We start from the raw sequence: 14321 nt of genomic DNA on the forward strand, positions 1-14321 counted from the left end.
ATAAAAATTTTAAAATGACAGTAGAAAAAAAAGTGATATGAATAACTCATCTCAACCCATCCCAATAATATTAATTAAACATGTTTTGTTTCTTCAGAACTTTGTTTTTTACATTTTCGATAAAATATTCAGTTTTCGGAAGAATATTCAGTTTTCAGAAAACACATGGTATGGTGAATATGAAGTATGAGATGATGTTGGAATTATCTTGTTAAGTTTGGGAGTTCATTTTGATTTTGTAGCAAATCATAAATTACTTAAACCACATCACTATTGTTTAAATTAAATTTAGTTTCAACATCATTGAAGTTAATTGGATTTTGACAAAAAACATCAGTCGCTTGATTGGATTTGTTTTTTTTGCTTCTATACTTAAATAGTATATGAGTATATACTATTTTATATACCGGGTGATGCGTCGCCGAGCGGAATATAGGAAATCCCATGTAAATTTTAAGGGAGTCAATTATGGGCTACCCTGTAAATTTTACAGAAAAAATGTAAGATAACTTTTTGAAGAGACCAATCTGGCAAACCCTCATACAAAATTTCAAAAGATTTTAATAAGCGAATCTTGAATTATTCAATTAAATGTAATTGCAAAATTACCAAATTTTCGGTTCAGGTAAAACCAGACACCAGCCACCAGTAAACAATTTGTTATAAGGCTTTGTCAAATCTGACTTACAGCCGAATACAAGACATGTTTTTTTTTTCGTTTTATCAATCTCACAACCATACATTAAAAGTAAGACACGTTAACATATGTTTTTATCTAAACTTTTATTTAATCTAACGATGAAGTGAAACCAATAACAATTATTATTATCGATTATTAAAAAAGTAATTTTATCATACTTAGAATTTAATTAAACCAATAGCAGTATCTGAAATATTTTCAATTTATTTTCCCATGAAGCCTATCTGATCTATTTCAACCATTAGACCTATTGTTAGTAAATTCGAGTCCAAAGACATTGCAATAAATAATTGTACTCACTCAGAAGATCGAAAATAGATCCGAAAAAAGAGACAACAGAACTCTTAATATTTTACTAAGTGTGGAAAAATAAAACAAAATAAAATAAAATACAATAACTTTTTTAAAAATAATAGAGAATTACATAAAAACATCAATTAATCAAATGTTCAAACAACCCCCCATTAACAGCAAAACAATATCCTAACCGATCATAAAATTAATTTCTAACGTTACTAAGTTGATATTGGGAATTTTTATTACATTCTAACAAAATAGCGTTTTGTAACTGGTTTAGATTCTCAAATTTTAGACTTTTATAAATGACACTTTTTAAATGACCCCACAAAAACAAATCATTCGGTGAAAGATTAGGTGACCTGGCTGGCCAAAGTATCCGGAGGACCAATAATGCCATTAAAAGCATTTTCCAAGCACTCTCTAACCATACGGGCACTATAGGCCGGGCAACCATCTATTTGGTACCAGATCATTTGATCTTCCTGAACAACTTCTTCCAAGGCGGGTCCAATTTGATTTTGAAATAAGTCCAAATAGGTTTCAGCTGTTAGGTTATAGTCCATAAAAAAGGGTCCAATGATATAGTGTCCGATAATTCCCACGAATACATTTGTTTCTTGGGGATATTGTGTCCGAGTATGAACAAAGCGATGTTCATTTTCTTGGCTTCAACACCGGCAATTCAGAAGATTTGGTTCATTGTTGAGGGTAAATGTAATTTCATCGGTAAAACAAATATTTCTTAAAAAAATCCTATCATTATTTGCTCTTTCCATCATTTCAAAACAAAATATCATTCTTCGCTCTTCATCTCCTTCCTGCAGCTCTTGATGTTTTTCGAATCTATACGAATAATATTTGTGTTTTTTTTTTAATTGCGCAATACCGTTGTATGATGTTTATTTACCTCTTGCCCAAGAACCCTCCTACTAACCATCTTGTTTTCCTCCACACTCAGTAGAATATTAAGATCTCTGTTCTCTCTTTCTTCGGCTCTATTTTCGATATCCTGAGTTGAACATTTACCATTATTTATTACGGTACCTTTGGACGCGAACTTATTGACAATACGTTTAATAGTTGAAATGGACGGGATGGGCCGTAGCCGATCGAGAGTTCTAGCCGTGACACTGGTTTCGTGGCGTCAAAATTGAAGCCGAGATTTGGTGGCGCACGACGTACAGTGGAACGACTAAGTGGAGATACCGCGAGACGTAATATTTTACATTTTACAAGATAATATATTTTTTTTATTATTACGTATTTTTAGGTATATGATAAATGTTTTAAATATTTTTATTATTTATTTTATTGGAAAAATATACATAAACGGTGTTTCAAATTCGTCTACCCTCAAAATACGAAAATGGATAATTTACCCCAAAGTTGCACATTATTTACTTGTAAAAGAATATGCCATATAAAAATATATACATATTATATTTTATGTGGCTTTGAAGATTATCGAAAAAAAAAACAAATTTTCAAAAACTTATTCTTGACACTTCTGTGGGTTATCTTGGTTGCTATGGGAAAGTTTTTGCATTGCTGTATTACTTTTTCGTAAAAATGTTAATGCCGAAAACAAAATTAGGTAGGTACCTACGCCAAATTTTTGTTGCTTATTTAAAAAATCGAAAATTTGAATGATTCCGAAGATAATAAAAAAAAAACAAAAAAAAAAATTTTAAATCCATTTTAATTTTTTCTGAGCTTAAACAGGAATGCAGCAAGAGGTAGGCATTATTCTAAATAAAATGCAGATTGTAAAATGTAAGTTAAAAATTAATTTAAATTAAATAATTTAATTACTACCTAATTTAAATACCGAATTTTTATTCTTTTTAAAACTCAAAGCGAGTATCAATATACATAGTTTGGTAGTTTAAAATTTTAAATGCGTAATCTTACTATAAACTACAATAATAACTGCAGTAAAATATTATTTCGAATCAACGCAAAATATGTGCCCCAGCGCGGAATTTTTGCCATCGCGATGCGGTCGTCGCCTCGCATGATTTCGGCTTCTGTTGTGAGGTATCGATGGAAGCGGGGATAAGTGTCCAGGCTAGAACTATCGATCGGCTACGGATGGGCTTGGTGGGGAAATAAACTGAAAACATTTCAGAGGTAATTCTGCAGTTTAGCTGCTTGTTATATTTTTTTTTTCTAAAGTGCAATAAAATGGAATGATGGTGGCGAAGCGATGAATGCCAAGTTAATCAAAAGAAAAAGAAGTACTAAAAATAGTGAAAGGTTTATGGCCTTAAGAGGGTCTCCAAAAGTTGTTTGATGCCCGGAGGAACTTAACCCCTCTTACCTGAAACGCCCAGAGAAGGAATCCTTCACAATGCTGCTAGCTCAAGCCGATGTGGGTTCTAGCTTCTTTCTCAACCAAATGAACCAAAATTTCTTAGGTAGTAACTACCCAAGAGTTACCCAACTAAATGTCAAAATCAGTATGGCGCCACCAAGTTTTGGATTTTATATAATCCCAAAGGACGCCCAATATTTATCAAAATTTATTTAGGCAAGTTCAAAACGAAACTTGGAAAACAAAATCAAAGTCAAATCAGTATACACTATTGTTTCCAAATTACCTATGATATTCCAACCTACTCAACTCAAGTGAAAAACAAATTAACAACAGAAAATAACAATTTATTTAAGTCTTGATTATCACAGAGAATTATGTTATGTTATTTATCGTTAAGAGGAATAATTATTTAAGTTGGTAATAAGGAACCACAACATCACACAAAAAATACACAATCAAAGTGTGGTTGTCAAAATAAAATAAATTATGTTACACCCAAACCTTTTGGGGAATGAAGCTTCAATTCAATTAAACTAATAACTTACATGGCCCGGTATATCCCGCCACGGACATTGACCTAAGCAAAAAAAAAAATAACAACCCTAACTGTTGAAGCTTCCCCACTTAAAATTACCCTTTTATTAGTTTACTCTAATATTTACTAGCTAATCTGAGAAAATTTGACATCTTAGGAGTAGTCTGAAAATAAATAATATAACCCAAGTATATACTCGTAGTACTACGAAGCCGGCTGCGTCTTACCTCACAGGAGTCACTTGTCACATATGTACTCATATCAGTAATATTCAATAATAAAATAGCATCGATTAAATAATGTCAATAAAATTTTAAATAAGCTTATGTATGTATCTCAACTCAAAAGATAAAAGTTGTGATAATAAAATTAAAATAAGTGAATAAAAAAAAAAATGTTATGTTGTGTCACCTAGCTCCACACACAGCAGACTACTTCAGATTCGAGATTCTCCCAGAAATCCAATTCCCAGTCAAAGAAAACTGCAGGCTTCCAAGCTTCACCTCTTCCACTTCACAATACGCCAAGCTCTGGTAGTGGTCTAGGTTAGACGTTAGCTCACAGTTGCTTAAAATCTCCTTCTAGATTAGAGCCAGTAGAGTACATAACCCCAAAACGAAAGCACCATGTGGCATGAAGAAATCAGGTCCGTACAAAAAAAATCCGTCCAAAATCCATGTTATGTAGCTTTGCTAATTAAATTGTCCCCTGCCAATGCCAATCAGAACCGCTATTTTGCCGATGTTCGAGGGCACGTGAAAAATTATTAGGTTTTAAATCGCCATAAAGGCCAGTAAATTCAACAAAACAACAAATTACAGCATTACGCCCAAAAAGTTGATTTACTATCACCACATTTAGTCAATTATATCCCCATATGGGTAAAATTCACACGAATTTCAAAAAGAACTAAAGCACTCTTCACTTCATGACGGCGGTCTGGGAAAAGGAACGACCGCAGAGGTCAAACCCGTATTTAAGCAATCACGCACAAAGTGTATTGCCAATCGAAATATATAACAAAATAACTTAACTTTTTTTATAAGTACCATAAAACCTTTTATAAAAAATAAATAACAAAATTTGTGGCCCAAGGAAGTTGGCAATGAAAATATGTGTCACTATGACAATCAATTTCGATTTTGCCTAGACCAGCAACTTCTTGCTATCTTCCAAGAAAACTAATATTTACATTAGATAAAAAGAGACAAAAATTAGATAGGTCAGTCCGAGTAAAATCAACCAGCATATCTGGTATGGTCAAGCCAAAATCAGATATTGTACTATGAACAGTACAACATACACAATAATTGTACATACCCAATTAATCATTATTCGTTATAAAACAATTAAATAAAGTATGGAATAAGCAATATGGGATATAATTTAAATTCTAAAATATTTCTTTAGTCCAGAACCGGTTTTATAAGAGTATAAATAAAATTTCATTGAGAACCAGTACAATATGAAGCTGAAATGTACAAAACTAAATGTGTCCTTAAAAAAAGAATACTGTAATTTGAAATGGCTAGAGAACAGAACTATGGTTTACTTGGGAGGCTATTACAGAGAGGGCATTACTAGTATCAATCATTAATATTTGTAAAATATCTATTTTGAAAATATAACTGTAATCAGTGCTTTTAATAAAGAGTATAAAATGCCAATTTTAACCTGTAACAGCTACCCTCTTTTTCCCCCAAAAAAAATTTTTTCTAAAATTTTTTTTTTTTAAATACTAATTTATAGGTGTATAGTCAATTAAGAAAATAATTACACTACCATCCAAATTAAATTTAATTATCTATTGAGTTAAGTAATAGGCAATGAAAATAAAAAAAAATAAATTAAATAGGTAGCTAGTTTCCAACTTCATCATAATAAGGTTTAAGATCTTGCACATGCCAATTTCCTTTTGATTTCCCATGCATATCCTCAAGTTCATAAATGCAGTAACCCACTTTATTTTTTACCCTAAAAGGACCTTCAAAATTACCTGCCAACTTAGCAGTAAAATAGTTCCCTGCATCTGACAATGCATACAATCTTTTCCAAACTAAATCACCAATATTGAATTCTACATTTCGACGTCTTAAGTTATATTGATCCCTAGATTTCTGGCCTGCTTGTAATAATTTCTTCGATACAAATTCCCTTAGCTTCCCTAAAGATTCAACCCTTTTAATGGAATTCCCCTGAGATTGATCAGAAACTATATTTTGGTTAACGTCCCTATATTGAAAAAATTCTGATGCATGCAAAATCATTTCAGTACGATAGTTAATAAAGTAAGGCGTTTTACTTGTAACTTCATGAGTTGCTGTATTAATTGCACAAGCTAAAGCTGCTAGGTTTTCATCCCATATTCTATGATTTTCCGAAGCAAAAGCAGTTAACATGGATTTTAGTACTCTATTGACTCTCTCTGTAACATTAGGAGAAGGATGATAATTGGGATTATACATGATTTTAGATCCATATTTTTTTGCTAAATTTTGAAATTCTTTGCTCTTAAACTGTACCCCATTGTCACACCTAATAACCTCTGGAACTCCATGAAAAAGAAAAATATGTTCCTCAAGAATATTGCATATTTTAGCAGAATTAGCCTTCCTAATGGCAAAGAAACGATTAAATTTACTAAATACATCAGTGACCACAAATATATACATATTGCCACGTTTACTCTTAGGCAAAGGACCAAATAAATCCATACTCACAACCTGCCAACAATGTTTAGGGACCAAATTAGAGACCATTAAGCCTGCTGGCTTCTTTTGTTCAGGTTTGATTTTCTGACAAGTAACACAATGTCTCACAAACCTTACCACGGTCGACCTCATCCCTGGCCAATAATACAATCTGCCTATCTTGGCATAAGTCTTATAGACACCTAAATGACCTCCTAAAGGCGAGCAGTGGCAGCTTGCAAAAACCTCGTGTCTCCTATCCTTAGGAATAACTAATTTTCAATAGTCAGCAGCGTCACGTAAATCTGGGTAATCTAACCTCACATGTTTATAAATCTTGTCCTCACTAACTCTCCAAAGAGGAAAATCTAATGGATTTTTGACAATTCTATCTCTCAATTTAATATACCAAGAATCACTAGTTTTATGAAAATCATGGTTGGAGAACTGAACAGAATCACAATTTACCGGGACATTCCTCGATAAAGCATCCGCTACTACATTATCGCGCCCTTTCCTATGAATTATTTTATAGTCGAATTGCTGCAGCCTTAAAGCCCATCTCCCCAATCTACCTTGAGGATTTTTAAGATTATCCAGCCACTGTAAACTATGATGATCACAAATAACCGAAAACTTAGCACCTTCCAAATAACATCTTAATTTTTCTATACCAAATAGGACTGCTAGAAGTTCTCGCTCAGTAGCTGAATACAACTTTTCCTGTCGAGTCAAGGTACGAGATATATAGATTACAAATTACATTTTCACGCCCATCATAAATTTGATATAAAACAGCGCCAACCCCATATCCTGAGGCATCTGTTTGCAAAACGAAGTCATATTCGAACCTAGGGCAAGTTAAAATAGGTGCTGAAATCAAGGAATTTTTAACTTTTTGAAAAGCTTCATCACATTTTACATCCCAATAAAATTTAGTTCCCTTTCTTAAAAGTTTGGTAAATGGTGCAATTATATCAGAAAAGGTAGGAATAAATCGACGATACCAAGAGAGCATACCAATAATTCTACGAACTTCTGTCACTGATTTTGGAGTCGGCATGTTAGTAATGGCTTCGACTTTGGAAGGATCCACAGAAATTCCATGACGATTTACTACATAACCCAAATATCTTAACTCGGCTCTACAAAATTTACTTTTTTCCTTATTAAGTGAAAGACCGGCCTCCTCCAAACACTGAAAAACATCTTTTAGAAGCTGTAAATGGCTCTTAAAATCTGGGCTTATTAGAATAATATCATCGATATATCTAAACACTGAATTCTGAAACTTGGGACCGAGGATGGTGTCGATCAACCTTTGGAAGGTTGCGGGGGCATTATGTAATCCAAATGGAAGTCTACGGAACTGAAATAAACCACGTCCAGGAACGGTAAATGCAGTATACTGGTTACTATTTTCCTCCAATTCAACCTGCCAATAAGCACTCCTTAAATCCAAAGAACTAAGATATTTGGCTCCGCCCAACTTATCCAAAATGGCTGAAATGTAGGGAAGTGGATATGCACAACGCTCGGATACAGCATTTAATTTCCTAAAATCAACGCAGAATCTCATTTTGCCATCACTTTTAGGCACCAGAAGAACCGGAGAGGACCAAGCTGAAGTAGATGGTTCGATGACTCCCAACTCCAACATCTTGTCAACCTCCTCATCAATGAGTTTCTGTTTGAAAGGTGATACAGGATAATACCTTTGCTTAATAGGCTCACTATTAGTGGTTATCTTATGTTTAACAACTGAAGTGCATCCCAGCCTATCCCCAATCTTTTGAAAGTAAGATGAAACTAATTTATCCAAAGCCAAATGTTCTTCTGCAGATAACTCTGCTTCACACTGAATTAAGGAAATTTCAGAATTTAAGGGTTCTTCAGAAAAATGCCATTCACCTCGACGCATGTCAGGAACAATACCCAAGTTTTTCCAGAAATCAATACCCAAAACCAACTCATGACGAATTTCTGGGACTATAAAAATGTCAATAACCCTAATAACTCCTTTTACACTTACAGGCACGCTAACAACGCCTATACATTCACACGACATATTATTAGCTATTGTACAAGATGTTCTCCTATTAATGTCCAAAGTAACTCCCAATATTTTCAATTTTTCCCAACCAGAACTACCCATAAAAGTCCTATTTGCACCTGAGTCCAAAAGACCATAAAATTTAGACCCAAAAATTTCTACTGATAAATAAGGACATTCCCCTGGACCTACATGTGCTAATACATAGTCAAGTACAATTTTATTTTTACAATCCATGGTCGAATCAAAACCAGAAGCAAACCCTCGACCTAAGATTGGCTTCTCGAGCCGTTTCCCTGATTATTATGTCTATTACAATCTGGACAGTTTATTTTAGTAAAGTTATCTTTTCCACAGCCAAAACATTTTTTAATTTTTGATGTACAATTTTTAGCAAAATGATTTGGTTGGTCACATTTAAAACAAAGTTTTACTCCAGAACTAGCATTACCAAAATTATTGTTATTTTTGTTGCCAGAATTCTGATGATTTAGACCACTAGGACCTGTTTTAAAATAACTGTTCTTAAAATTATTAGAATTAAAATTTCTGTTTTGTCCATAACGATCTGAACCTTGGAATTTATTGTGGTTACTAGATCTTTGATTAAAATTTTGATTTTGTCCTGGCCTATTTTGATTATTAATATTATTATTATTTGCAAATCTATTTGTATTAACAAAAGAACTCTGATTTGAATGAGGTATATTCTGGTTATAATTACTTGAAAATCTATTATTATTATAGTTGGAATTTTGAAAATTTGAGTTTATTGATTCACAATTATTTAGATTGTCAAATTCTGTACTATTAAGTTTACTACTTATTTTAAAATTTTCTAAACTTGTCCTATTATATTGATAATCTAAATCAGGTTCGAGTGACAAATTGCCCTTCTTAGGTGGTTTAAAATCCTCTACCCTTAACCGAGTCTCCTCTAACTTTCTACACAATTCAATAAGTTCAAAAGGTGTATTTATTTCATGCAAAGTTAATCTTTCCTGATAAAAAGGTAAAATGTTTGATCTTAAGACTCTTAATCTTAACTGATCACCAACTGGAGTAGGCATTCTATCAAAAAGTTGAGACATAGCTGCAACATAAATACCAATCGGTTCATCACTACCCTGAGTTCTTTCTAAAATTTGTTTCCATAATTTATCAGCAAAGTGTGGAGGTACAAATTCATCTTTCATTAATTTAATTAAAGAGTCCCAATCTGTTGCATATCTAGATATTAAGTGATAATAATTTAAAGCTTGACAGTCAAAAAGATCAGAAGCTGAGTTGAAAAGTTCTGCCTTTGAAACACCCCTTGAAATAGATAGTTCTTCTACCCTCTGTAAAAATGCATTGAAGCTTAAACCTGACTTATTACCTGAAAATTTTAAATTCCATTTAAAAACTGGAATACTTTTGAAATGAGATGTAGATGGTTGCATATTGGTATTTATCGCAGTCATATTAACTTCATTTCGAGTAGGCGTAGAATTATCATGAATAGAAGTTCGAGTTGAATCTAATAAAGTATTTACTTCAAAATTATTATCTAAGGGTGGATCAATGTTAGAGTCTGAAAGAAGTTTTATTTTATTTTCATACTCAGAAACTAATGTTGTAAGTTCAAGAAGTAAAGAGGACCTTTTTGAAGCCACCTCTTTATCGGTGTCTGTAATCCTATTTATTCTGCCAGTTAAATGAGCAAATTTTGTTTCTATTTTCAAATGTTGTGTAGTTGTGCCAGGAAAAGATGAAATTGAATCTTTTAACTCAGTAAGTTTATTTGCACAAATCGGAATTTCGATATCAGGGTCAAGAGTTGCTGAGCTTTGAACTGAATTGCCTGATTTTTCTAATTGTAAAAGGGAACGCAAACATTTACGCAAGGAATCTGCTGTACCAAAAGGGTCAATACCTCTAACTTTAACTTCATATTCCAGCTCATCCTTTTGCAATCTTTCTATTGTAATCTTATACATGTTGTACTAAAAAAAATTGACAAAAATCAAAAACAAATATATATGTACTATATGAATAGATAGGTCAAAATTAATAGGTTACCAAAATCAATCCCTATATTTTCCTGTAAAAATTCACCAAAAATTAAATTGAAGATTTTTATCCTATTCCAAATCCAAATATCATTTGAACACCTGTCCTAAAATTTCACGTTAACCTTTAAAAAAAATTCAAATCCAAAATATGAATATTAAAGTCCAATCCAGTGAAAGAAGAAAAAAAATTTTTGGGTAACTATAGAGAAAGAAGAGTAAGTTGGGGCGCCAGTGTTATATTTTTTTTTTCTAAAGTGCAATAAAATGGAATGATGGTGGCGAAGCGATGAATGCCAAGTTAATCAAAAGAAAAAGAAGTACTAAAAATAGTGAAAGGTTTATGGCCTTAAGAGGGTCTCCAAAAGTTGTTTGATGCCCGGAGGAACTTAACCCCTCTTACCTGAAACGCCCAGAGAAGGAATCCTTCACAATGCTGCTAGCTCATACCGATGTGGGTTCTAGCTTCTTTCTCAACCAAATGAACCAAAATTTCTTAGGTAGTAACTACCCAAGAGTTACCCAACTAAATGTCAAAATCAGTATGGCGCCACCAAGTTTTGGATTTTATATAATCCCAAAGGACGCCCAATATTTATCAAAATTTATTTAGGCAAGTTCAAAACGAAACTTGGAAAACAAAATCAAAGTCAAATCAGTATACACTATTGTTTCCAAATTACCTATGATATTCCAACCTACTCAACTCAAGTGAAAAACAAATTAACAACAGAAAATAACAATTTATTTAAGTCTTGATTATCACAGAGAATTATGTTATGTTATTTATCGTTAAGAGGAATAATTATTTAAGTTGGTAATAAGGAACCACAACATCACACAAAAAATACACAATCAAAGTGTGGTTGTCAAAATAAAATAAATTATGTTACACCCAAACCTTTTGGGGAATGAAGCTTCAATTCAATTAAACTAATAACTTACATGGCCCGGTATATCCCGCCACGGACATTGACCTAAGCAAAAAAAAAATAACAACCCTAACTGTTGAAGCTTCCCCACTTAAAATTACCCTTTTATTAGTTTACTCTAATATTTACTAGCTAATCTGAGAAAATTTGACATCTTAGGAGTAGTCTGAAAATAAATAATATAACCCAAGTATATACTCGTAGTACTACGAAGCCGGCTGCGTCTTACCTCACAGGAGTCACTTGTCACATATATATGTACTCATATCAGTAATATTCAATAATAAAATAGCATCGATTAAATAATGTCAATAAAATTTTAAATAAGCTTATGTATGTATCTCAACTCAAAAGATAAAAGTTGTGATAATAAAATTAAAATAAGTGAATAAAAAAAAAAAATGTTATGTTGTGTCACCTAGCTCCACACACAGCAGACTACTTCAGATTCGAGATTCTCCCAGAAATCCAATTCCCAGTCAAAGAAAACTGCAGGCTTCCAAGCTTCACCTCTTCCACTTCACAATACGCCAAGCTCTGGTAGTGGTCTAGGTTAGACGTTAGCTCACAGTTGCTTAAAATCTCCTTCTAGATTAGAGCCAGTAGAGTACATAACCCCAAAACGAAAGCACCATGTGGCATGAAGAAATCAGGTCCGTACAAAAAAAATCCGTCCAAAATCCATGTTATGTAGCTTTGCTAATTAAATTGTCCCCTGCCAATGCCAATCAGAACCGCTATTTTGCCGATGTTCGAGGGCACGTGAAAAATTATTAGGTTTTAAATCGCCATAAAGGCCAGTAAATTCAACAAAACAACAAATTACAGCATTACGCCCAAAAAGTTGATTTACTATCACCACATTTAGTCAATTATATCCCCATATGGGTAAAATTCACACGAATTTCAAAAAGAACTAAAGCACTCTTCACTTCATGACGGCGGTCTGGGAAAAGGAACGACCGCAGAGGTCAAACCCGTATTTAAGCAATCACGCACAAAGTGTATTGCCAATCGAAATATATAACAAAATAACTTAACTTTTTTTATAAGTACCATAAACCTTTTATAAAAAATAAATAACAAAATTTGTGGCCCAAGGAAGTTGGCAATGAAAATATGTGTCACTATGACAATCAATTTCGATTTTGCCTAGACCAGCAACTTCTTGCTATCTTCCAAGAAAACTAATATTTACATTAGATAAAAAGAGACAAAAATTAGATAGGTCAGTCCGAGTAAAATCAACCAGCATATCTGGTATGGTCAAGCCAAAATCAGATATTGTACTATGAACAGTACAACATACACAATAATTGTACATGCCCAATTAATCATTATTCGTTATAAAATAATTAAATAAAGTATGGAATAAGCAATATGGGATATAATTTAAATTCTAAAATATTTCTTTAGTCCAGAACCGGTTTTATAAGAGTATAAATAAAATTTCATTGAGAACCAGTACAATATGAAGCTGAAATGTACAAAACTAAATGTGTCCTTAAAAAAAGAATACTGTAATTTGAAATGGCTAGAGAACAGAACTATGGTTTACTTGGGAGGCTATTACAGAGAGGGCATTACTAGTATCAATCATTAATATTTGTAAAATATCTATTTTGAAAATATAACTGTAATCAGTGCTTTTAATAAAGAGTATAAAATGCCAATTTTAACCTGTAACATTGTTAAAACTAACGAAAAATGGTCGGGTTTTTTGCAAAATGGGTGGATTTGGATATATATTTTTCACTAAGAGTGGCGGAAAGCCAAATTTTATCACGAAAAGGGTGTTATCGCGCACTAAATCACTCACTATGGGACATGAATAGAATAACGTCATTAGAATAACCCTGTATTCGATTAGTTTTGACAAGAAATGGTTACAACTAAGGTGATGTTAGGTGTGGTGTTGCCAGTTCTGTCGTCTACTGCGTTTTGTCACTCTGCAGCTTCAGCCTTGTCCCCAGTGTGGCTGACTCATGAGTGCCTTCTCTAAAGTGGCGAATTCACTCTATATTTTTTAGTCACGTGAAATGTTAGGTATTATGCGTAAAATTAATTCACAAAAACTGTTTTTACCTTTTCTTGGTGGGTTGTCGACTCTGGGAGTATGTATGCAGTGTTTTGGTTTGTTCCGTTTCTCTATCACCGCGAGGGGAACATAAGGCGCTGCGCACAGACCATAGATATACCCAACCCAACCCAACTCAACCCAGCTCAACGCAACCCCAATTGGGTTGTCTGCAAATCCCATTGGGTTGGGTTGGGTTGGGTTAGGTTGGATTGGGTTGGGTTGGTTTGGGTTGGGTTGGTTCTTAAATTGCTCAAGCACCGCTCATCAAATTTTGCGTATTTTTACAATTTTTTTTAAATGCCCTAATTTTACCCAAAAAAAAATTAAAAGTGGCGGAATGATACGATATAATTCGCCACGAATATTGAATTTTGATAGAACTTAAAAAAAAGAAATTTTAAAAATGATGTACTCCTAAAAATTAATTTTCAATTCAAACAAATTTGTGTTTATTACATGTAATTGACATTTTAAGTAATATGTAATGAAACTAGTGTATAATGTTATGATTATACACTAGTTTGATTCATCATTTTTTATATGTTATGATAATGAATGACTAAAAAAATACAGAGTGAATTCTCCACTTTAGAGAAAGCCAGACTGGAGACAAGGGTTTAGCTGCAGAGTGACAAAACGCAACAAAACTGGCAACACCACACC

General features: G+C 33.0%; 1 protein-coding gene and 1 long non-coding RNA gene across 5 annotated transcripts in view; both read right to left on the reverse strand.

Annotated features, from left to right (window-relative positions):
• The window catches only part of LOC126735327 (pre-mRNA-splicing factor ATP-dependent RNA helicase PRP16), a 229036-nt gene that overhangs the window by 170708 nt on the left and 44007 nt on the right, over positions 1-14321 (reverse strand). The gene's annotated exons all lie outside the window — the stretch shown is intronic.
• Positions 3641-12998, reverse strand: LOC126735331 (uncharacterized). The gene is made up of 2 exons (XR_007660375.1): positions 11588-12998; positions 3641-3857 (listed from the first exon to the last, which is right to left on the reverse strand). It is a non-coding gene; the product is annotated as an uncharacterized LOC126735331 (long non-coding RNA).

Source organism: Anthonomus grandis, chromosome 4, assembly GCF_022605725.1.
Source record: "Anthonomus grandis grandis chromosome 4, icAntGran1.3, whole genome shotgun sequence".
Classification (NCBI taxonomy): Eukaryota; Metazoa; Arthropoda; class Insecta; order Coleoptera; family Curculionidae; genus Anthonomus; species Anthonomus grandis.